The sequence below is a fragment of the Hyla sarda genome, chromosome 7 (genome assembly GCF_029499605.1).
Source record: "Hyla sarda isolate aHylSar1 chromosome 7, aHylSar1.hap1, whole genome shotgun sequence".
NCBI classification, from domain to species: domain Eukaryota; kingdom Metazoa; phylum Chordata; class Amphibia; order Anura; family Hylidae; genus Hyla; species Hyla sarda.
This window is the reverse complement of record NC_079195.1, coordinates 60,807,800-60,833,876: the sequence shown is the minus strand read 5'-3', so window position 1 is coordinate 60,833,876 and position 26,077 is coordinate 60,807,800. Positions and strand designations below refer to the sequence as shown.

The window sequence follows — 26,077 nt, the reverse complement described above, 5'->3', positions numbered from 1 at the left end:
CTCCCCGCTCTTGAGAGAATGCAGATGTGGTGAGAGATAGTCTCTGCTCACTGCCCTCCTATTTACTAAGATCGTTCTACCGTGACGGCAGTCCATGAGGGTGCCAAACCCTGCTCTTTGTCAAACTTAATGACCGTGGCTCTGCGCCTCTCTAGGGGTGGCTCTCCCTCTCAGGGGTGGTCTAGCATCATAATGTACAGGGCCTCAAGGGTTTTCGTGTCCTGTTGTTGTGCTTGGCGCACTTCATAGAGCATTGGTTTTGGCCCATACTCCTTCCTTCTTTGTGCCCTCATCTCCTACACTGATGCAGCCATTTGGGCCTCTTGTTTAGCCCTCTTGGACTGGGCTGTCAGAACTTGGGGGATGGGGCTTCCCTGGCAGGGGCAAAAGGTACTCTCTCTGTACTGGACGAGTTTAGGATCATTGCCAAATAGCCACCGGGCAATGGTGGGGACCAGGGGTGTGCTGAAGGCTTCTGGACCCTGGGGGGAAGGCTCTGCGCTGGGGCTAGATGGAGGGATAGAGAAAGCGGCCTCAGCTGAGGTACTCACTTCCGATTTCTCTGTGTGGATCTCCACCCAGGATCCCCAGGTCCGGTGATGTGGGGACAGCCTCACCAACAACACTCCTCGGGATGATGCAGGCGTTCCGTCCGCGGAAGTCACTGGCAACTCTCCGTTGTCATCGGGCAGCCGGACTCTTGACAGTGGGACGTCTTCAGCCCCAATGGAAATGTTTTGCAGCTCCTGGAACATCTGAGCAGCGGCCACTGCAACTTTTTGGGCGCTCTGCGCCATTTTAGGACTCTCAGACCTCGTGGTTGCTTGCTTCTCCACAATGTTGCTCTCTCTGCAGACTTCCGGCAAACTGAAGAGGTCCAGTGCTGATTTCTGCTCCCCAGGCAACAAAGGGCGGATCTTTCAAGTTCCACTTAGGACTCGGGACAGCAAGATGGTTTCCACACCCAGGACCATTTTCATATGCTTCTCCAGCACATCTTTAACTCTTTCAGGTACATCCAGCACTTTGTTGCGCAACATAACTTCAGCCCGTATTTTACACATGGCAGGCACAATTCTTTTCTGGTTCAAAATGAGATAGCAGACTTTTCTTTACCTTCCGCTTATTTCACAAGCGCCTTGCAATAAACAGATTTCACTGACAAAGTCCCGTACACTTTCTGGCACAATTTCTTTTCGCATCAACTTGCAAATTTTGGGCAATACTGGACACAGTTCAGACTGGAGGGGTACTTTTTGCATAAGGCGCACACCCGTCTCCTGTTTGTAGGACGCCAAAAGTTGTGGTGAGGGTGTGATGGAGGGAAGATGTTATTACCTTAGGGGCAGATGGCATTAACCTCTTGTGTTCATGATGTCAGGGCACGGTTTTACCTCTACACCACCCGAAGGTATGGCCGCTGGATCCTGGGCTAGGCACAGGCCAAATAATGACTCCAACGCCAAGTTACAGAACAACAGCAGCTTTACTAAGGTAAACTCAGTTAGGCCCAAGAAGGTGACCAGTGACTTTACAGACTTGCGGGCTCGCTTGGACTTGTAGTGGACTTGGATTAATTGCTGCAACTCATGCTGCATTTAGACAGAATGATCTTGACTGACTTGACTAGGACTGACTAGACTTCACCCTGTATGTAGCTTACCAGGTTTTGACTTTCACCTGTGGGGCACTGGGTTGGTGGAAGCGTGGCTGCATGGTAGGCCTTGGGTCTCCTCAGAACACCAGATATTCTCTCAGGTCTTGACTTCACTGCTCATCAGGTAAGCACTAGACTACAGACTGACTGGCTCCTCCCAGGGTGTATATGGGGGAGACTTTGGAGGGATCCTAAAGGTTACCCCACAAGTCATCTGGTCACTGACACCTTCCCTGGCATCAGGACATGAGGAGGCCCATAGAAGCAGACCTACTTGGTGGCGTCACCCACCAAATCCAGTAGCAAGGCCACTGAATTCCCTTCCTGTCCTGTATAATTGATGTCAAAGATGCAGGTCTTCACTCTGCAGGAACGTCTTTTGGCAAATCTCTCATCCCAGTAATTTAACCCTTTAGTCTGTGACCATAGCATGATTGAAGAGTATTCCACTGTTCAATTCAATCTTTAGGTTTACCAGTGACTTTTCTGAGATTAGAGTAACCCTCTGCAGCCCAGGGAATACTGGCATACTGCCTGTAGAGACAGGCCACACAGCTGCTTTGGGGCAATTGGTAGAGGTGTCTCCCTCCTGCCCCACCAAATGTATTGCAGGCAGGTAGACATAATGGGCTCAGGTCAGCAGCAGGAAGTTGGTGTCAGCACTTTCTCTGCTTTAGAGGGCAGACCTTCCACGTGCTGCCTCCTCTGCACAAAGTTGTAGGTGATGTCATTGTGTACTTCACCTCATTTAACTTGAATTTCAAAAATACATTTACTCAAGAATCATATAAATAGAGGAGGAGAGTCAAAGTTGCCCAGTTGCCCATAACAACCAATCAGATTGCTTCTTACATTCTTAACAAGGCCTGTGAAAAATGAAAGAAGTGATCTGGTTGCTATGGGCAACTGGGCAGCTTTGTCTCTGCACAGGTTTTGATAAATCTCCCCCATCGACCCCAAATACATTACACTGCATCATATTCCTCAAAACTGGCCTTATTACTTAGAGAACCAATCACAGCTCAGCTTTACATTGTTCAGAGTGGTTTATAAAATAAAGCTGTTATCTGATTGGTTGCTATGCAGCCTGAAGTCCCACCCCTGGTCCTTCTACAGCTCTGCACATATTTCTACCTGCTGATGATGTCATGACACCAGCCATTGTCACATCATGTGACCTTATCTAAGGAGCTGCTGAGCAGAAGGTCCCCCAGGATTCTATAAGAAGTTGGAGTTTGTTTCTCATCGTAAAGATGGAGATGATATGATATTCAATGCCATTTGTGATATTCTGAATATGAATTGCTAAACAAAAGTGAGAGAGGAGGACAAGGAGGAGAAACCGTTTATGACGGAGGAGGAGATAAAGGAAAGAAGGCGACTGTATGAGGCAGAACAATTGCTTGATAAAGTCTTCACCACCGAGGACGATCTCAACAAAAAGATTTCAAAACTCCGCTAAGAAGAGGCAGAAGAGGAGTCAAGTTTTATGTCCCTCTTCTGTTGCTGCCTTCTGGGAAAGAAAAAAAAACAGATACAACATGACCGGATGTGACTTATTTTATCGGACATGACCCTTTTACCGGATGTGACTTTTTTTTATCGGACTTGGCCCTATTAACCGGATATGACTTATTTACTCGGATGTGACTTTACCACTGGACGTGACTTTATTTACTGGAAATTACTTTTATTATGGGACCTACCTGTAATACAAGGCTTAGAGGTCCATAAGAAGCTGGGGGGGGGGGGGTGCTGTCTACAAGGGTGGGTCCCTGTCTACAAGGAGGGCGCCCAATGTCTACAAGGCGGGGCCTGCTGTCTGTAAGGGGGAAAAGAGGGAGCACTGTCTACAAGGGAGGGCCTGTTGTCTACAAGCGGGACACGGTGGGGCGCTGTCTACAAGGGGGACTAAGAAGGGATACTGTCTACAAGGGGGGGCTGCGGTCTATAGGGGTGAGGCTGCGGTCTACAGGGGGGCTGCTACTAATGTCAGTAACTATACTACCTACAAGGGGATACTACCTAATATTAAAGGCAATCTTACACAGCAAAGTCACCTGCACTAACTTGAATTTAAAGGTAGATAGTGCAGGTGACCCAGTTTCTACCGCTGCTCACCATGTGAACGTCAGCGCATTCCATCTAGCGGCCGCTGCCAAAAAATGCTTTGGCGCTAAGACCGCACGGCACTGCGCCGTCACCATTGACGGCTATGCAGTGCTCGCGGAATTCCGTGCAAAGAAAGAGCATGTTCTTTCTTTGCGTGGAACAATTTCAATTCCTCAGTGTGAACGAAGTCCCATTCACACTAATGGTAATGTTCGTAGCACGGATTTCTACTCACGGAATTCCACGGGAATTCCGCAGTGTGAACATACCCATAGGATTTCCAATTCCCTTGTTCTGTCTTTACTCAACAGCATCAGGTCCATGGTGTTACAGGAAGCTGTGATTAAAATATATCCACATCCATTGAAAAAAATTCATTGAAAATTCAAAATTCATTCATTCATTGAAAATTCATTATATTCTGGTGGCCCATATTCTGCACAATAAAATTTTATTGGTCATTTGGGTGCATTAGTATAAAGAATTTTCTCTTTATTCAGTGCTATTAAATATAATTAACTGGTTAAAGGAATTCTTCACTTTGTCAGAAGCATCTCTGGATGCAGGGTCAGATTAACATAGGGGCGGATGGAGCTGCAGCTCCAGGCCCCTAGGTTAAAATAGGCCCAGCCAGACAAAATAAAAATGTTCATTTCGAGGGGCGTGTCCTGCCATGCTGCTGTGAGGCTGTTTCTGCCCTGCGCTCCGTCCCTGAACGCTGAAACCCAGGGATTCCTGCTCATAAATGGGAACCAAGCGCAACAAACGGCTGCCTAAACCTGGGGGAACCCCTGCTGCCTCAGGGGTTCCCATCTTTCCCTTTTTTCCACCGCTCCAGGAGGTGCTGACAGCACTGGACTGCTGCGCCCCTTCTCCCTCTCAGCGCCCGCCCGCAGCTCCGACCGCAGCCCTGCCAGCTGTCACTCACGGACCTCCCGATCCTCCGGTATGGCTACAGACATCACACAGGGGTGAGTCATCTGCCCCACTGCTGGTCCCGGAGACACTGCTGCTGGACCTGGCCTCCCCAGAGTGCCTGGTCCCGGTCCTCTGCTGCAAGCAGGCCGCGTCTCCCCAAGCCCTGAAAGCGAGCCTGCTGGCTCCTCCCACACACCCCTCTGCTGACTGGCCGCCATTGCCCCAGTCTGGTGCTCCCCTGCTGCCCTCAACTAGTCGTGGCCGCATAGAACAGACCCCCTGCGGCACCCCGGATCCTGCAGGGACAGTTTCCCCTTTGCTACCCTGGAATAAAGGGGACGTTGAAGAAGCCGCTGAGGAGGCCACAGAGGTTGCTGCAGTGGCCCCAAATACACCACCCCAGCAACCCCCCTCTAGCCCTGTCTGTTCGCTACCAGACTCCCCCTGCTGTTTACCCCCATGGATGGCCCGGAGGCCCCCCCCCATTGCCGGCCCATGGCCCCCAGAGTGTCCCTGCTGCACCTTTGCCACCAAGAGCTCTGTTGAGCCCGGATCCCTCCCTGGATCTGTTTTGCCCTCCCCAGCCCCCAGCCATGGGGAGGGCGCCTTCACCTGCTCCGTCATGAGGCTCCTCTAGCCTCACCTCCTGGCCCCTAGTGGGCGGTGAGGGGCTCTACCACCTACCAGACCCCCATCTGCCACCTCTGCTGTGGGTTTGTGCCCCCCACCGGATTTTGGGACTGCCTCTCTCCAAGGCCGTTGGCCGCTTGCTCCTTCGACTCTACACACAGCCGAGGCCCATCATATCCTGAGAGATCATCCTGAGCTGCAAGCCCTCCTTACCCTGCTTCCCTCTAAACAGGACCTTTCCTCCCTAGCAACGGACCTGAGGTCGGCCTGGCGCCAACACCTCCAAGTTGTGCAAACGGAGGTAGATGCTTTACATACTTCAGTTCGGGAGCTACAATCCTTCAGAGACTCTGTTCAGACAACGATTCATACCTCACGTAATGATTTGGACACTCAGTCTCATAACCATCCTCTCCTGCACTCTCAGATAATCTTGAGAACCGGAATCGCCAGAATAATCTTCGTGTAAGGGGCCTTCCTGAGACTATCCGCCCTCAAGACCTGATGCCTGCTCTCACTGATCTATTTAACTCTATACTAAATCGCCCAGCTCTAACCCCCATTGAAATGGATAGGGCGCACAGAGCTCTCCGCCCTCAGAGTACTGACCCGCTAAAACCGCGGGATGTGATTTGTCACCTACACTATTACTCGGTCAAAGAAAATATCTTCCAAAAAGCCCGGCAGCTCCGAGATTTGGTGTATGATGGGATTCGACTACAATTGTTCCCCGACCTTTCACGCCACACCCTGAGACAGCGTGCTAAGCTGAAACCACTCCTGACTGTCCTTCAGAACCGGAATATACTCTATCTCTGGGGCCTTCCCTTTGCCCTCTCTGTCCAGAAGGATGACAAGCTGGTGACACTTCGGCGCCCGGTGGACTTGTCCTTGTTTCTGCAGACATTGGGCCTGCCCCCTATGGACTTACCGCAATGGGATGACCTCCTGAAAAACCCATATTTGCCATTTCAGTCTGACCCACCGCCTGGACTCATCTCCTCCCTGGCACCAGCTACACCTCGTCCGCAGAGATCTCGGAGATGTCCCCGCAGCTCTTCCCGATCCAGGCAGGGATCCCAGCGCTCTCCATGATTGTCTGCGTCCCACCCTACTGTATACTCTGTGTCAAGGATGTTCGGGTTTCCTGCTGTTCTCCTTAGTATCCTGATGTATCCTATTTTGTGCAGTTTAAGGTTTTCATTTTGCTACTATGATTGTTGAGTAGGTTTTTATTTGTGCTCTTTTAGTCTCTTACTCTGTGCCTTACCTACATTTTCCCCCTTCTATTCTTCTCTTCCTCATACTGCTCCTCTAAGCGGTCATACCGACTATGTTAGCCTCTGATAACTTTTCTTCCTCCCTGGTGCATTGGCTTACGAATTTCGCATCTCCTTCTCCTGCTCTTACACCCCACATAGGTGGTTGGTGGCAACTTCTCGCTACCGTATTTGTGTCTTTGGCTCTTCTGTAAGTTTTGTGTGCGCCTTGTTTTTATGCACTTTTGTTCTTTGTTCTTTTTCTTCCTTTGCTCTTACCTGGTCCCACGTATTTTTCCTATCTTTTCCCCTACTACCGTTCTTCACTTTTTCCTCTGCACTTTTCCCTCTAGTGATTAGCTAGGAGCTGATTTCTTTGCCCCTTTCCCACTTGTGTTTTGCTGCTACTATATATCTCATGGCATCCCTAAGGGTTTCCTCCTTGAATGTACAGGGATTCAACATCATTGGGAAACGGGCGAAAGTCTTACATAGTTTTCATAAACAGGTCTGATATAGTATGCTTACAGGAAACCCATTTCCGCCAGGACCAGCTGTCGGGATTCCGCAATCGGTACTACCTGACATGATTTCACAGTAGTTCCACCTCCCCGAAGGTCAAAGGGGTGGCGTTTTTCTTTCACACGTCACTAGCAGTGCAAATTCTAGATACCCGTATTGACCAGGATGCCCGTTTTGTCTTTGTGAAAGGTTCCATCCAGGGTCGTGAATACACTGTGGCCTGTCTCTACGCTCCGAACCATAGACAATACTCTTTCTTGGCGAGGACATTGGAGGACCTTAACCCTTTTTCTCAGGGTACGTTGATTGTATGTGGCGACCTTAATGTTACCCTCAACCCTTCCATTGACACATCCTCGGGCTCTAGTACACTCTCCTTTGCTGCGCTTAATGGCATCAAGAGGGCCCTGCATTTAAACTAACTGTGTGATGCCTGGCGCCTGCTCCACCCTACTGATCGCGATTATTCGTTTTATTCGCACGCAAGGGGAGCGTACTCCAGTCTCGATTACATTCTTATTTCCCATCACCTTCTTCTCTCCCTGAGTGCCTGCACCATCGATCCGATGATCCACTTGGATCATGCTCCTGTTTTATGTGTGCTCCAGCTCCCTGCTCTTCCCCGGAGGGAGTTTACCTGGCACCTTAATGAGTCGCTTTTACTAGACACCCTCTGTTTGGCGGACCTGAAACAGGCTGTTGCTACCTTTGAGCTCACGCACGCTTCTGGCTCTACGTTGCCCCAGACCCAGTGGGAAGCACTTAAATGTGTCCTGCGGGGGATTCTGATACAGCACGGAGCCAGACGCAAGAGGGAGACCTCCGCACAGCTTTCGGCACTGATAGTCTGATTACATTCCCTTGAGCTACGTCACAGGCGGACTCTCGCTGAGGATGACCTACGGGACTTCCTTAGAATGCATAAGGACATTCAGGTCCTTATTGATGAAAAATATAACCGCTTTCGCCAGATCTTCTCGGCCTCCCACTATGAGTGGGGTAATAAGGCAGGCCGGATACTGGCGCAGGCCTTGAGGGATAGGCGAGCCGCCCTCTTTGTCCCGTCGATTAAAAAAGCCTCTGGTTCCTTGGAACACCACACTGCAGATATACTGACAGCCTTTCATTCTTACTACTCCGACCTCTATGACCTTACGGGGTGGGGGGGACTTCCTCCCCCCTCCTCGCGAGACATCCTCTCCTATTTGCAACGGACCGCCCTACCCCGCCTTACTCTCCCCGTCCTCGAGGACCTAGAGCGTCCCTTTACAATAGAGGAACTGGATTTCGCTATTTACCCCTCTCCCTCTGGTAAATCCCCAGGTCCCAATGGCTATACCAGCCGGTTCTACAAAATGCTTAAGGCGGAATTGTCTCCTTTTCTGTTGAAAGCCTTTAATGCCATCTCTCCCACCTCCCCCTTCCCTGACTTCTTCCTATCAGCATTTCTCACGGTGATTCCGAAAGAGGGTAAAGACCTCAACCTTTGCCAAAGCTGCCATCCCATTTCTCTCCTAAATGTGGACACTAAGCTTTTTGCGAAGCTCATAGCTATGTGCCTAGCCCCTCTCTTGGAGTCCCTGATTCATCTCGACCAGGTGGGCTTTGTCCCTAATCAGGAGGCCCGTGATAACAATCTAAAAACATTCTCACTTATTCAATATGCTCAAGAGGCCAGGTTTCCTTGCATGGTCTTGTCCCTTGATGCCGAAAAGGCTTTTGATCGAGTGAGATGGGACTTCATGAGAAGTGTTTTGGAGCATCTAGACCTTGGCCCTATAGCTCTCCACCGTATCCTTGCCCTATATAGACACCCCTTCGCTAGAATACGCATTAATGGTTCCCTTTCTGCTCCCCCGTCTATACGTAATGGTACTAGGCAGGGCTGCCTCCTCTCCCCCTTGCTTTATGTTCTAGTGATGGAGCATTTGTTGCAGGCTATTCGCCTCAATGACAATATTAGAGGTATCCCGGTATGGGGTCTCCACTTTATGTGCTCTGCTTTTGCGGATGACCTGCTCCTCTATGTCTCCTCTCCCGAGTCCTCCCTCCCAGCGCTCCTCTCGGCCATTACGGAGTTTGTAGCGGTGAGTAAATACAAGATTAACTTCTCCAAAAGTGTCGCTATGAATGTCTCTCTGGACTCTGCTCTGTCCCTCAGGCTCCACGGGCTGTTCCCCTTTTCCTGGCACCCTTCCTCTTTCCACTACCTTGGAGTCCTTATCCCTAAAGACCTTACCCGTATTGTGGAATTAAACCTCACTCCCCTACTGACATGGTTCAAGGGAGATCTTACTAAATGGGATCGCAAAGACTTCTCTTGGATAGGGCGTATAAACATATTGAAGATGAACTTACTCTCTCGTCTGCTGTATCTGTTTCAGACATTGCCAGTGATGCTCCCTAGAGCCTTTCTTCGACCCCTCACTGCGCTTTTTACTAAGTTCGTATGGTCTGGCGGTCAACATAGGCTCTCCAAAGACGCCCTGGCTCAGCCTAAAGCAGATGGTGGTTTAGCATTCCCTGACCCGTACACCTACTACTTGGCGCCTGTTTCGGCCCGTATACTGGATGGCTTTCACTCGGTCCACATCAAGCTCTGGGTTCGACTGGAAGCTGAGCTCTCCCCTTTTCCTCTTACCTCCCTACCCTGGATTCGACCGTTCAAAATCTTCCCTTCCATTTATCTCCAGAGTCGTCCTCCATGCTTCCCTCTCCCATCTAGCGAAAGTAGGTTTCCTTCGTCCACTAGGGCCCCTTACACCGCTGACAGGGAACCCGGATTTTCCTCCTGGTTCTTCACCGGGAGGTAGCAACACCTGGGGCTCCCCATGTGGCAGGCCCCTGGCATAGTGACAGGAGCTGCTGAGCACCATGTGCTCTTCTGATCAAGGTCAGAACTAAACTACACTGACTAGAGAAGTCACTTCTCCTATCCTGGGCAAAGGGGTACATCCAGCACTTCTTTAATTTCTCCTCACATAGCACCTTGCACATCAGTAACCCCTTCTCCCTCCACATGCCATCTATATTACTGTGTAAATTATCAGCCCAGCACAGTGCAGTCTGTTCAGGGCACTTTCACCAGCCCTATGTCATGGAGGAGTATGTTTTGTGTTGTGATTGGCCAGAGAAGTATGGAACAGGAGGTGCCTGTGTGAGTACTACTGGCATATAGCCCAGCTCTGGTCCCTAAACTGGAGAGAATAAGAAATAGTTGTGCACCATGGAAGGGAACTCTCTTTGGCTCAATAACTGCACCGAAAGCACTAAAATCCCCTTGTTGCCACTCTGAAGGGTTAATCAAACAAAATTACCTGTCAGTTCCGCTTTACAGGGACGATACCAATGATTTTATAGCTGTCTGACTGTCATTGAGGACAACAATCCATTTGGCTGACTTGATAACAAAGTTGCTCCGATCCAATGTACAGTCATGGTTATACTTTATATTTACTGAATGCATAGTGCTGAGCTTTGTCCACAGTAGAGAAGAGGCCATCAGAATATGTTATGTCAGCGCTGCCACATTCATTATCTGTGAAGAGTACTGTATGTGATGAGATGAGGCACATGGTGATGTGCACTTCACAACATTAAAATAATACCTGTCCAAAGTAATCCTTCAAACAAACAAGGATTTTTACAGGTTATACATGTAATTTCTTTATTTTATTAGAATAATAGAAAACAAGGGAAAAGAAGAATGCACTACACAAGATCAGGAAATAGTGGGGTGAGAGGGTGCACCAATAGTGTCACCCTGCCGTTAAGATACCTCCAATAGAGTAGTTAAAGGAGAAATGCGGCGCTGCTCTACTCTGTGCTTCTTATCCCTGGAACGTCACACTGCAGTCAGCGTAGCGCCGGCCGTAGCGATGTCCCGCCTTGGCCGGTGATAGGCTGAGCACACTGTCATGTAAGGAGCTTATCACCGACCGAGGCGGGACATCGATGCGGTCGGCGATACGCTGACAGCGCTGTGACATTCAGAGGATAAGACGCACGGAGCAGAGCAGCGTCGAAGGAATGGGACGCCGATATCTCCCCAACAGGGGAATGTAGGAAGGTGAGTTAAAGTTTTTTTTTGCAGCCCGGGCACAGGATGAGTTAAATGATTTTCAGCGCATTTCTCCTTTAAAGAGAATGTGTTATCAGAAAGATATATCGCTATATCTACTGAAAAAAGGGTCGTTGTACATTCTCAAGTACCCTGAAACGCGTCTAGAAATTATATTTATGGACACTTTATTACAATAATATCATCCAGCAAACACAGCCAGTCTACTAGTCCAGCCATCCATATTTTGGGACTATACCTGAAATTATCTGGATACCTTTAGATTGCTGCTGAAGACAGACGCCTAGCCACTAGGACTCTCCTGGGTGATTCCATCTTTCCAAGTGCTGCGCCTATGGGACCCAGTCGGATCACTAGCGCCTGCCAGCGCTCTTCATGATCTGTACAGTACCTTATGCTTCAACAACTATACGGGAGCGCTTCTCACGTCCTGCACAGCTTCATTTGTTCCAACTACCTGTGGTATTCATGGGGTCCGGTGCATACGGACCAACCGCAGCTGTGCCTGCCAGCGCTTTCCATCTAGCGTGCTTGACTTAGTCATCAGCACTACCACTCTGCAACAGGCGTCTGACCTCGCAGGTAATATACCAGCAGATATTTGCTGATACCATTAATAGGGGAAACCCCAGCGAACCGTATACCAAGTTAAATCCTACAGAACTGCCTCCTTTTATACATGCCGGATTTAATGTAATAAGTGCCCTTTTTATTTTATTTTATTTTTATTATTATTTTATACATATTGTCCTTATTGTTGTGCATCTATTCCTGCCACAAGGGCCCTGTGACAGGAGGTGCAAATTTTATGCATAAGCAAATTTTAATAAAATATAATAATTGAAGCACGGTCTTTTATACTAATATCTACATATATTTTTGTCATGTACCAGTAACCCTGGTATTTTCCTTGAGGTATATGGTTACAATTGTTTTACTATATTTTCCATTTAACACCTAAGGTATATGTGTAAAACCATAGTATACCTCAGAGAATTAATTGTGAGCTGCACTACCCAAATTTTTTCCATGTTATCAGAAAGAGACTTATTTTTTTTAAGGTTTTTTTGTTAAACATATTTTTCAAGAACTTTTGGTGCTAGATATAAAGGAATCAGACAATTCACACGAGGTGATAGTTACAGCTGCCCTCCTCCTCCTCCCTGCACAGTGACCTCTGCACAGGGCACAAAGCATGCCTAGAAACACTTTCCATAGAAGTCAATAGCTGCTGTAAAGCATACAGTATCTATAAATGCTGTTAAAAGAGCAGAAAAGAAACTCAAGCAGAATGGCTGCCACATAATAATATACAAAGAAATCAAATCAAATAAAACATTACTATGAGAAAATAGTAACCTATGTGCTCGCTTTGGCAGCAAATATACAAAAAAAATAATTGGAACGATAGAGAGAAGATTAGCCTGGTCCCTTCGCAAGGAGGACATGAATCCATGAAGCGTTCCATAAAAAAATAAAATAAATAAAATAGTAACCTACTAAAAAATAAGAACATATTTTAGTATCTGCTCTGTCTATATTATTTTTTAATGATCAACATGCTCCATTGTAGAAACAGAGGATACTGGGATTGTTTATGCCCCAGAATAAGCACCATAGCGAAACGTGCATTGGACAAATGGGATCCTGACTGGTCGGTACTATGATTTTCTATTAGCATTGCAGGTTTCTTTTGCACTGACTTTTATGGTTGCATCTTATTGCTGTTTGAAAGCTGTTTATTCATCTTAATTTTTGTATTATCGCTAAATGTGTGATAATTTACTAGGGAAGTTTCCAATTTATTTGTATGTTGTTATTGGAAGTTTTCATGATATGTTGTTATTGGAAGTATATTATGTACATATCTACAGTGTCATTTATATTCATATATCTTTCCCTGCATTTGTGAATGTTTATTATGGATGGTCATTCATGTGAGATATACCCCCCTGTTCTTGATCTTTTATGTAATGTACGTATTTATGAACGTTTTGTGTGCTAGGTAACTACTTACGGTACAAATGAAAAATGTATGAACAAACTGTGTAATACCTAGGGCAACTCACACCTCTACTATACAAAGATCCTAAATCTACACTACATGGTAAGTGATGTAAACTGCACAAGAATTCTGTGCACAAAAGCAGCTTGACACTGAAGCAACGAAGGAAGAATGGTCAGTGACTGGCAGTGTGGGAGCACAGGAATATGTAAGTGTGGATCAAATAAATGTCTATTACTGTTTTATCCACCTGTTTGTAAACTTTTTGAGTGCATTTTGCAATAATACAAATAGTTCACAGGTTTTTTAGTTTCAGGACCATGGACAGAGCAGAGAAGACTGAGGAATTGAAAAGGAATCTTTTCAGTCAGGAAATTCAGCAAGTCTGCTACCTTCTGCTTGGAGCAGAATTGGCATGGAATTGGTGCAGAATTTGAAGATGAATTTGATGCGGAAGTTGAAGAGGAAGTCTGGAGGAGGATCAGTATTATAACCACCAATAGGCTGGTTCTCAATTCTCCTTTAGAAAATTGCACATGAAAATTCTGCATGAATTCTTCGTCAATTCCGCTTCAAACTTATTTAATCGGAAAAATAAAGTCCTATTGACTTCAATGGGCTCTCACCCGTAGATTCTGCTAGAAGAATGAACACGTTCAATCTTCTGGCAGAATACGATCCTGCATTGGAATTTTGTCATCAGAAATTCCTCAGTGTAAACAGAGCCAGGGAAAGACACAGCTAAAAATTCACATATTGATGCTGGGACCAACCAAACACAAAAACACGGGGGCTCAACCTTTATATCAGAGGACATATCTGGGTGCAAAGCAGTCTATCACAATAGCCATATACAAAACAAAAGGAGAATAAAGCGGATATACTGAAGTGCAGTGCACACCTATCAACAATAACAATATTCTGCATAAAATATGAATCTTTATTAGCAAATAATATACAAAAATACATGGATGCAAAAGATACAGTACAATTAAAAACAATTAAAATTGGGGGGGAGGGGGGAAATGGCCTTGCTGCCTAGCTGAGTGCACACGTAGAGCCTGAGCTCCGACTTCAGCACTAAACAAAGTGACTTTACACCGCAACCAGACTCATAATTTCTTCACAGATCGGTGTATGAACCCTTCTACAATGCGGGGGAGATGTAGGAAGCATACCAGTCAAGCCAAACTTACGAAATTCTACTTTCCTCGGGATGTGGGCGGAATCCATGATGTCGCCGAAGAGAAAGACAGCTGCTCTCCATCACGGTCTGCTGCTTCAGCCTCCTCCCCTCAGCCACAGCGGCCCGCACTGAGATGCTCTACCTTGGACCCAACTTTATCTACCTCCCCAGAAGGTACGGCCCTGTCCACCGGAGCAGCACGACAGAGATTAAGCACTACTAACCATGCTGGCAAAAGTCCGGCAAGCAGAAGCCCCTACCTCCACCAGGGCCTCCACCTCATTAATGGTGCCCTCACCTTCTTGCAGTCCTCCAAAACAGCGTTCGTGTCTGCACTCAGCTGAGGCTGCAACACCCCCTGCCTCTTGGGATACCTGTTCCGCACAGACCTCAGGCGGTGAAGAGGCTCTGTTTTCATTGCCCACCTCTGATGCGGTCCTCACTGAAGCGACCATGAAAGATATGCTTTTACTGCAGCGCAAGTCTCTATTCTAGCTCTCATAACCCCACTGCATTCTACTGTGGATGATATGGGCACCAGAGTCGACCACATAGAGATAAAATTTGGGGAATTTGCCAAGTGCCACAATCAGCTCAATGATGCCCATGACGACCTAGTAGATGAGGTGATGGCTCTTAAGTTTAAACTCGCCGACCTCGAAGATAGGGGCCAGCACAACAACATTGAATTAAGAGGCATTCCAGAAACAGTCTTACCTAAGGGCATTCCTGATTATGTTCACTCTCTCATTAAAGCGAAGCATTCCTGATTGTCCCGAGCAGGATCTACAAACAGACCGTGCACACAGAGTACCACGTCTGGATGACTCTGTACCCAAAGATGCCTTGGCCACAGTGCACTTCTACAGAGGGAAGGAATCAATGTCCTCCTCCTTCTTTTGTTTGCTGATCTGTCTGCGGTCACCCTGCAACTACGAAAGGGTCCTGTCACCAATCACTACAGCTCTTCATCAGGCAATGATGCCTTATTTTTAGGGGCTTTCCAGTGCGTCTACTTGTTCATAAGAATGAACTGTACGTCATTAGGACCCTTGCGGAGGGTCGGAAGCTCCTGCACAGCTGGAACATCTCTGTCGTCATCCCGGACTCACCTGGTTCCTCTTCTCAGTGAAAACTACAGGAGGACTGGTCTATGGTAACATGAAGGCTGGTATGATAATGTGGGTCCTCCCGCATAATGTTGCAAAGTTGGTGCTCCTTAAGGCTGTTTGTAGTTTATGAGCCTTAGTCTTCAGAATGAACATTCACCCCACTGAGATAGATAAATGGTTATCTATTTTTCTGCAAGTTATGTTTTCACTCACCCGACTGATCCAACACTTTTGCCTGATGTTTCTTTTTTGGTTAATTATTAGTTCTATGTGCTTAGGCAAACTTGCCATCTCTGACCTACGCTGCACTACCTGTGTTCTCTGGATGTGGGCGCCCCTATGCCTAGAGCGCATTTATGGAAAGAGGCTATTGCCTTAAAATGTGATTTCCTCTGAATACAGGAGACTGATCTTCTCCAAACTGATGCCTTCAGATTGAAACATAGTTTTCCATTATATACACCAAGCTCATTTTCACTCTAAATCTAGAGGCATAGCGATAGAAGTGAAAAATGCAGTAGCCTTCTCTTCCATCTCTGAACATGCAGACCCTCTAGGCAGATATTTTATCTTATTTGTGAGATAAACAATGAAAGGTATAACTTAGTCTCTCTATATGTGCCTAATGTGGCACAATTATTGTTTGTTTGCAAACTCTTAAAAAAGGTTAATGACGTAAGACGGGAAACTAGTTTTATGCAAGGACTATAATATTACATCTAATTCCTCAATCGGCACCACTAGAAGCCCAATTTGTCCCCCAGCTTCTCTCCCCCATGTTCTATGGAGGGAAGATTTATACGATGTATGGCGCATACACCATGCCTCTTCCCGTGACTATACATACAACTCTGGGGTCCACAATATGTACTCAAGGATTGACCTGTTCCTTGTAGACAGACACTTGCTGCCCCATATCATGGCCACCACCATAGAGAAGATTAAGTGGTCAGATCATGCCGCTATAAATTTAGATATTTCAGTCTATTAACCCCTTCCTTCTCTCCCACCATAAACACAGAGGGCATATAGAGGCGGACTTGATGGAATTCTTCCTGTATAATTCTGACCCCACCGTTTCTTTATTTCCTTTATGGAATGCTCATAAAGCATACATCCGAGGGTCTCTTATAAATCAGGTACGATATATAAAAAACTGAGAGATGAAAAAATCGATAATCTACTGACACAGATTAAATTGATTGACTCACGTAATAAATCCTCCCCTTCTCCAGATCTGGCGGAAACGATCTTAGAGAACTACTGCTCACTGCATATGAAAAAGCCTTTCGCAAGACGAAGGCCACTTATTATTTCCAAAACAACAAGGCAGGCCAGCTTTTATTCTCCCATCTCCGAGCCACACATGTTAAGAGTAATATATCATATTTTTTACATCCATCTACTAATGCTTAACTATATGCACTAACAGACATAGCTAATGGCTTCCAGGAATATTACGCACACCTATACAATCTAAACTCATCTATACCGTCTCCAGGAGATATAGACAACAGTATTCAATCATATCTGCAAGCATTAGACCTGCCGCAACTCTCACCCAACCAACTTAAAACATTAAATGATTCAGTCACAGTGGACGAGGTGGGACAGATTATTAAGTTCTTGCTGAGGGACAAAGCTCCTGGTTCTGACGGCCTCGCTGGGCACTATTATAAACAATTTTGTGGCCTCCTGGTGTCTCATCTTTGTGATTTTTGTCATCTGGCTATTACTACTGGCACGTTACCCAAGGAAAATACACAAGCCTTGATTATTACACTCCCTAAACCAGGGAAATCCCCAAACAGACCTCAAAACTTCCGCCCTATATCACTCCTTAGACAAGACATTAAGATATACACAAAGCTTTTTGCCACCAGGTTGACAGGCATTCTCCCCTCTCTGGTCCACAGGGACCAAACGGGATTTGTCCCAAACAAACAGACCTTTTATAACATCAGACGTATGTTAGGAGTGTTCCACTGTTACACCGAGCGCTCCGGGTCCCCGCTCCTCCCCGGAGCGCTCGCAGCGTCCTCTCATTCGCAGCTCCCCGGTCAGACCTGCTGACCGGGTGCGCTGCGATATTACTCCCAGCCGGGATGCGATTCGCGACGCGGGATGCGCCCGCTCGCGATGCGCATCCCGGCTCCCGTACCTGACCCGTTCCCCGTTTGTGTTGCCCCGGCGCGCGCGGCCCCGCACTCCCTACTTATACCTCACTCCCTCGCCGGATCTTGTTGCCATTGTGCCAGTGAAAGCGTTTCCTTGTGTGTTCCTAGCCTGTGTTCCAGACCTCCTGCCGTTGCCCCTGACTACGATCCTTGCTGCCTGCCCTGACCTTCTGCTACGTCCGACCTTGCTCTTGTCTACTCCCTTGTACCGCGCTTATCTCAGCAGTCAGAGAGGTTGCTACCGCCGCTGCAAGACCATCCCGCTTTGCGGCGGGCTCTGGTGAATACCAGTAGCAACTTAGAACCGGTCCACCGACACGGTCCACGCCAATCCCTCTCTGGCACAGAGGATCCACCTCCAGCCAGCCGAATCGTGACAGTAGATCCGGCCATGGATCCCGCTGAGGTCCCGCTGCCAGTTGTCGCTGACCTCACCACGGTGGTCGCCCAGCAGTCGCAACAGATGCGCAACAAGGCCACCAGCTGTCTCAACTGACCGTGATGCTACAGCAGCTACTACCACAGCTTCAGCAATCATCTCCCCCGCCAGCTCTTGCACCTCCTCCGCAGCGAGTGGCCGCTTCCAGCCTCCGATTATCCTTGCCGGATAAATTTGATGGGGACTCTAAGTTTTGCCGTGGTTTTCTTTCGCAATGTTCCCTGCATTTGGAGATGATGTCGGACCAGTTTCCAACTGATAGGTCTAAGGTGGCTTTCGTAGTCAGCCTTCTGTCTTGGAAAGCCCTGTCATGGGCCACACCGCTTTGGGACCGCAATGACCCTGTCACTGCCTCTGTACACTCCTTCTTCACGGAGATTCGAAGTGTCTTTGAGGAACCTGCCCGAGCCTCTTCTGCCGAGACTGCCCTGCTGAACCTGGTCCAGGGTAATTCTTCTGTTGGCGAGCACGCCATCCAATTCCGTACTCTTGCCTCCGAATTATCCTGGAATAACGAGGCCCTCTGCGCGACCTTTAAAAAAGGCCTATCCAGTAACATTAAAGATGTGCTGGCCGCACGAGAAATTCCTGCTAACCTGCATGAACTTATTCATCTTGCCACCCGCATTGACATGCGTTTTTCCGAAAGGCGTCAGGAGCTCCACCAGGATATGGACTTTGTTCGCACAAGGCGGTTTCTCGCCCCGGCTCCTCTCTCCTCTGGTCCTCTGCAATCCGTTCCTGTGCCTCCCGCCGTGGAGGCTATGCAAGTTGACCAGTCTCGCTTGACACCTCAAGAGAGGACACGACGCTGCATGGAGAACCTTTGCCTGTACTGTGCCGGTACCGAACATTTCTTGAAGGATTGTCCTATCCATCCTCCTTGCCAGGAAAGACGCACGCTGACTCCGCACAAAGGTGAGACAGCTCTTGATGTTAACTCTGCTTCTCAACGCCTTACTGTGCCTGTACGGATGTCTTCTTCTACCTTCTCCTTCTCTGCTATGGCCTTCTTGGATTCCGGATCTGCAGGAAATTTTATTTTAGCCTCTCTCATCAACAGGTTCAACATCCCGGTGACCAGTCTCGCCAGACCCCTCTACATCAACTCTGTTAACAATGAAAGATTGGACTGTACCGTGCGTTACCGCACGGAACCTCTCCTAATGTGCATCGGACCCCATCACGAAAAAATTGAATTATTGGTCCTCTCTAACTGCACTTCAGAAATTCTTCTTGGATTACCGTGGCTTCAACGCCATTCCCCAACCCTTGATTGGACCACAGGGGAAATCAAGAACTGGGGTACTTCTTGCCACAAGGACTGTCTTAAACCGGCTCCCAGTACTCACAGTCGTGACCCTGTTGTTCCCCCGGTATCTGGTCTTCCTAAGGCCTATCTGGACTATGCTGATGTTTTTTGCAAAAAACAAGCTGAGACTTTGCCGCCTCACAGGCCTTATGACTGTCCTATTGACCTCCTCCCTGGCACTACTCCACCCCGGGGCAGAATCTATCCTCTGTCTGCTCCGGAAACCCAAGCCATGTCGCAGTACATCCAGGAGAATTTAAAAAAGGAGTTTATCCGCAAGTCCTCCTCTCCTGCCGGAGCTGGATTTTTTTTTGTCTCCAAAAAGGATGGCTCCCTACCCCTTGCATTGATTACCGCGGACTTAATAAAATCACGGTAAAAAAAACGCTACCCCTTACCTCTTATCTCGGAACTCTTTGACCGCCTACAAGGCGCCCACATCTTTACCAAGCTGGACTTAAGAGGTGCTTATAATCTCATCCGCATCAGGGAGGGGGACGAATGGAAGACTGCATTTAACACCAGAGATGGACACTTTGAGTATCTGGTCATGCCCTTTGGCCTGTGCAACGCCCCTGCCGTCTTCCAAGACTTTGTTAATGAAATTTTTCGTGATCTTCTATATACCTGTGTTGTGGTTTACCTGGACGATATTCTGATTTTTTCTGCCAACTTAGAAGAACACCGCCAGCATGTCCGCATGGTTCTTCAGAGACTTCGGGACAATCAACTTTATGCCAAAATGGAAAAATGTCTCTTTGAATGTCAGTCTCTTCCTTTCCTAGGATACTTAGTCTCTGGCCAGGGACTACAAATGGACTCAGATAAACTATCTGCCGTATTAGATTGGCCACGCACCTCCGGACTCCGTGCTATCCAAAGTTTTTTGGGGTTCGCCAATTATTACAGACAATTTATTCCACACTTTTCCACTATTGTGGCTCCTATCGTGGCTCTAACCAAGAAAAATGCCAATCCTAAGTCCTGGTCTCCTCAAGCGGAAGACGCATTTAAACATCTCAAGTCTGCCTTTTCTTCTGCTCCCGTACTCTCCAGACCTGACCCATCTAAACCCTACTTATTGGAGGTAGACGCCTCCTCAGTGGGAGCTGGAGTGGTTCTTCTACAAAAAAAATCTTCCGGGCATGCTGTTACTTGTGGTTTTTTTTCTAGGACCTTCTCTCCGGCGGAGAAAAACTACTCCATTGGTGATCGAGAACTACTGGCCATAAAATTGGCGCTTGAGGAATGGAGGCACCTGCTGGAGGGATCCAAATATCCAGTTATTATATATACTGATCACAAGAATCTCTCTTATCTCCAGTCTGCCCAACGACTGAACCCTCGCCAGGCTAGGTGGTCGTTGTTCTTTGCCCGTTTTAACTTTGAAATCCATTTTCGCCCTGCTGACAAGAACATTAGGGCCGATGCCCTCTCTCGTTCTTCAGATGCCTCTGAAGCGGAAGCCTCTCCGCAACACATCATTCCTCCGGACTGTCTGATCTCCACTTCTCCAGCTTCCATCAGACAAACTCCTCCAGGGAAGACCTTCGTTTCTCCACGCCAACGCCTCGGGATTCTCAAGTGGGGACACTCCTCCCACCTCGCAGGCCATGCGGGCATCAAAAAATCCTTTCAACTCATCTCTCGATTTTATTTGTGGCCTACTCTGGAGACTGATGTTGTTGATTTCGTGCGGGCTTGTACTGTCTGTGCACGAGATAAGACTCCTCGCCAGAAGCCTGCTGGTCTCCTTCATCCTCTGCCTGTTCCTGAACAACCTTGGTCACAGATTGGTATGGACTTTATTACGGACCTGCCCTTATCCCGTGGCAACACAGTTGTTTGGGTGGTCGTTGATCGATTTTCCAAGATGGCACATTTTATCCCTCTTCCTGGCCTTCCTTCAGCGCCTCAGTTGGCAAAGCAATTTTTTATACACATTTTTTGCCTTCATGGTTTGCCCACGCATATCGTCTCGGATAGAGGCGTCCAATTTGTGTCGAAATTCTGGAGGGCCCTCTGTAAGCAGCTCAAGATCAAATTAAACTTCTCTTCTTCTTATCATCCCCAATCCAATGGGCAAGTAGAAAGAATTAATCAGGTCCTGGGTGACTATTTACGACATTTTGTTTCCTCCCGCCAGGATGACTGGGCAGATCTTCTACCATGGGCCGAATTCTCATACAACTTCAGAGTCTCCGAATCTTCTGCTAAATCCCCATTTTTCGTGGTGTACGGCCGTCACCCTCTTCCTCCCCTCCCCACTCCCATGCCCTCTGGTTTGCCCGCTGTTGATGAAGTGACTCGAGATCTTTCCACCATATGGAAAGAGACCCAAAATTCTCTTTTACAGGCTTCATCCCGGATGAAAAAATTTGCTGATAAAAAAAGAAGAACTCCCCCCATTTTTGCTCCCGGAGACAAGGTATGGCTCTCCGCTAAGTATGTCCGCTTTCGTGTCCCCAGTTATAAACTGGGACCACGCTATCTTGGTCCTTTAAAAATCTTGTGCCAGATCAACCCTGTCTCTTACAAACTCCTTCTTCCTCTTCTCCGTATTCCCAATGCCTTCCATGTCTTCCTCCTTAAACCACTCATCCTTAACCGCTTCTCTCCCAAAGTTGTTTCTCCCACTCCTGATTCCGGTTCGTCTGACGTCTTCTCGGTGAAAGAGATTCTAGAATCCAAGACAGTCAGAGGTAAAAGATTCTTCTTGGTTGACTGGGAGAATTGTGGCCCAGAGGAAAGATCTTGGGAACCTGAGAACAACATCCTAGACAAAAGTCTTATCCTCAGGTTCTCAGGCTCCAAGAAGAGGGGGAGACCCAAGGGGGGGGTACTGTTACGCCGAGCGCTCCGGGTCCCCCGTTCCTCCCCGGAGCGCTCGCAGCGTCCTCTCATTCGCAGCGCCCCGGTCAGACCTGCTGACCGGGTGCGCTGCGATATTACTCCCAGCCGGGATGCGATTCGCGACGCGGGATGTGCCCGCTCGCGATGCGCATCCCGGCTCCCGTACCTGATCCGTTCCCCGTCTGTGTTGTCCCGGCGTGCGCGGCCCCGCTCCTTAGGGCGCGCGCGCGCCGGGTCTCTGCAATTTAAAGGGCCACTGCGCCACTGATTTGCGCAGCAGGCCTAATCAGTGTCATCACCTGTGCACTCCCTACTTATACCTCACTTCCCCTGCACTCCCTCGCCGGATCTTGTTGCCATTGTGCCAGTGAAAGCGTTTCCTTGTGTGTTCCTAGCCTGTGTTCCAGACCTCCTGCCGTTGCCCCTGACTACGATCCTTGCTGCCTGCCCTGACCTTCTGCTACGTTCGACCTTGCTCTTGTCTACTCCCTTGTACCGCGCTTATCTCAGCAGTCAGAGAGGTTGAGCCGTTGCCGGTGGATACGACCTGGTTGCTACCGCCGCTGCAAGACCATCCCGCTTTGCGGCGGGCTCTGGTGAATACCAGTAGCAACTTAGAACCGGTCCACCGACACGGTCCACGCCAATCCCTCTCTGGCACAGAGGATCCACCTCCAGCCAGCCGAATCATGACATCCACTTTGTGGATACCCATAAAAACCCCATGCTGGCTTTAGGGTTGGACGCCGAGAAGGCATTTGACTGGCTTTGTTGGGATTTTGCCTTCTCGGTGCTCCGTCAAATGGGTTTTCAGGGTAGAATTCTCTCGGCCATTGCAGCACTATATCATAACCTCTCTGCCTGGACGTTTGTAAATGGGGCTTTGTCAATATCCTTTGGCCTTACTAATGGGACACGACAGGGGTGCCCCCTGTCCCCTCTAATTTTAATTTTAGCGATGGAGCCACTAGCTCAAGATATCAGAAAGGATATCTAGATCACAGGAGTAGAGATAGGGGGCATGACTCATGTTATTTCTCTATACGCTGAAGACGTATTTCTTTCCCTTACAAACCCTGAACAATACTTAGCAGCAGTAATGGATCTTATCGCCGAATATGGCTCCCTGTTATACTACCACTTAAACTCTGCCAAGACCCAGACTTTCCCTATTCACCTCTCTCCAACCCTAGTTGAGACGCTCAGCACCACAATGCATTTGACTGGCAAACTAAGGGGATTGGTTATCTAGGTACCACCTAAATGACATCTGTTACCCAGCTGTACTCTATGAACTATTAGGTGTTGCTGGGGGATGTTGAAAAATAATTAAAGCGCTTGTCTAATCATGAAATATCTTGGATAGGTAGATCCGCAACATTTAATATGTTCATACTCCCTAAATTTTCATATTTATATTGCACCCTGCCTATATCACTACCCAACACATTTTTCACGAAACCTCACTCATTACTTTCTACTTTTATTTGCGGTAACAAACAATCGCGCATAGCGCGTTCTATTTTGACCATGGGATGCTCTGTGGGAGGTTTAGCTCTTCCTGACTTGTACCATTACTACAGGGTGGGACATTTATATGGATACACCTTAATAAAATGGGAACGGTTGGTGATATTAGCTTCCTGTTTGTGGCACATTAGTATATGTGAGGGGGGAAACTTTTCAAGATGGGTGGTGACCATGGCAGCCATGTTGAAGTCGGCCATTTTGAATCTAACTTTTGTTTTTTCAATAGGAAGAGGGTCATGTGACACATCAAACTTATTGGGAATTTCCCAAGAAAAACAATGATGTGCTTAGTTTTAATGTAACTTTATTCTTTCATGAGCTATTTACAAGTTTCTGACCACTTATAAAATGTGTTCAATGTGCTGCCCATTCTGTTGAATTTTCAATGCAACCCTCTTCTCCCACTCTTCACACACTGATAGCAACACCGCAGGAGAAATGCTAGCACAGGCTTCCAGTATCCGTAGTTTCAGGTGCTGCAGAATGGGCAAAACAAAAATTGGAACAGGACCCTCAGTTTAGGCAGAAGATTTTGCTCAGTGATGAGGCAAACTTTTATGTGAATGGTGAAGTTAACAAACAAAACAAACAAAACTACCGCTATTGGTCTGACACTAAGCCACATTGGATAGATCCCTCCAAGACTGTTGGAACACAAAAATTGATGGTATGGTGTGGTATATGGGGTACAAAGATAGTGGGGCCATTCTTCATCAATTGAAATCTCAAGGCTCCTGGATATGCAAAATTGCTACATGATGATGTGTTTCCCTCTTTATGCACTGAAGCTGGCACGTTCCCTGAGTTTTTCCAGCAAGATGGTGCACCACCACATTATGGGTGTCAGGTCCGAGCATTCCTAGATGAACAGTTTCCTGGAAAGTGGATTGGTCGCAGTGGGCCAGTTGAATGGCCCCCAAGGTCTCCCAATCTGACCCCCTTAGACTTTTATCTTTGGGGTCATCTGAAGGCAATTGTCTATGCCGTGAAGATACGAGATGTGCAGCACCTGAAACTATGGATACTGGAAGCCTGTGGTAGCATTTCTCCTGCGGTGTTGCTATCAGTGTGTGAAGAGTGGGAGAAGAGGGTTGCATTGAAAATCCAACACAATGGGCAGCACATTGAACACATTTTATAAGTGGTCAGAAACTTATAAATAACTCATGAAAGAATAAAGTTACGTTAAAACCAAGCACATCATTGTTTTTCTTGGGAAATTCCCAATAAGTTTGATGTGTCACATGGCCCTCTTCCTATTGAAAAAACAAAAGTTGGATGGTCACCACCCATCTTGAAAAGTTTCCCCCCTCAAATATACTAATGTGCCACAAACAGGAAGTTAATATCACCAACCATTCCCATTTTATTAAGGTGTATCCATATAAATTCCCCACCCTGTACTTTGCAACATTAGTCTTTATGCTTAAATATTGAAAACAAGCCCAAACTGACATCTCATGGGTACACATAGAAAACTCATTTGTGTCACCATACACAGTACCTTACAGGATATATTGTACTTACCTTTTTTGGTCCATTCCTCTTCCCAATACATTAGGCATGACAGTGTCAACCTCTATGACTGTGTGGACACAATTTCACCATGAAGTATCGCCTGATAGTCGACCTGATGTTCAGTCCCTTCCGTTTTCCTGTTTAATGGCCATGCTACCACACACTAATCTCTCCCTATGGTCCACTGGTGGATTCTGTACCGTGAGGGGCCTCCATGATTCATCTACCATCCTCACATTCCAAGAACTCAGATCCAGATTCAGATTCCTTCAAGGGATTTTTACAAATACTTACAAGTTACCGTAGATATCTGCTGAGCAAACTGACCCCATCAGGTCTTGGTGTGGACACATTGACAAACCTACACCAGTCAGGCACAAAAAAGGGTTTGAAGTTCTTCTACAATTCCCTCTTACACAATAGTACTGTACATTTGCCTCATGTTTTGTTTTGTTTCTTTAAACATTTATTTCTCTGTATTGTACTATAATGTTATGTATACCTGGGTACGCCCAGTCTGTTTGTAATGTTAAAACCAAATAAAAAACATTTAAACATAAAACAATTAAAATTGCTCTAACCCATGGGGGGCTCTGTGGGGGCACATGTTGTGACCTGTTCATACCTGCATCCGTCTAATCCTTGTCTCGTATCCTGCACTGGTTTTCATGTTTTAATTTTACACTATACTTATGCTCTGTAGGATAGACAGTCCATCCTGTGTATAACGTATAGGGCAGTATTACTTTGCTTTGATGTTATACTG

The 26,077-nt window shown here is 47.3% G+C and overlaps 1 protein-coding gene and 1 pseudogene across 1 annotated transcript in view; one reads left to right on the top strand and one right to left on the bottom strand.

The window, feature by feature from the left end:
* LOC130281748 (gamma-aminobutyric acid receptor subunit pi-like) overlaps positions 1–26,077 on the bottom strand; it is a 153,635-nt gene that overhangs the window by 90,979 nt on the left and 36,579 nt on the right. The gene's annotated exons all lie outside the window — the stretch shown is intronic.
* Positions 12,558–12,653, top strand: LOC130283659 (U6 spliceosomal RNA; annotated as a pseudogene).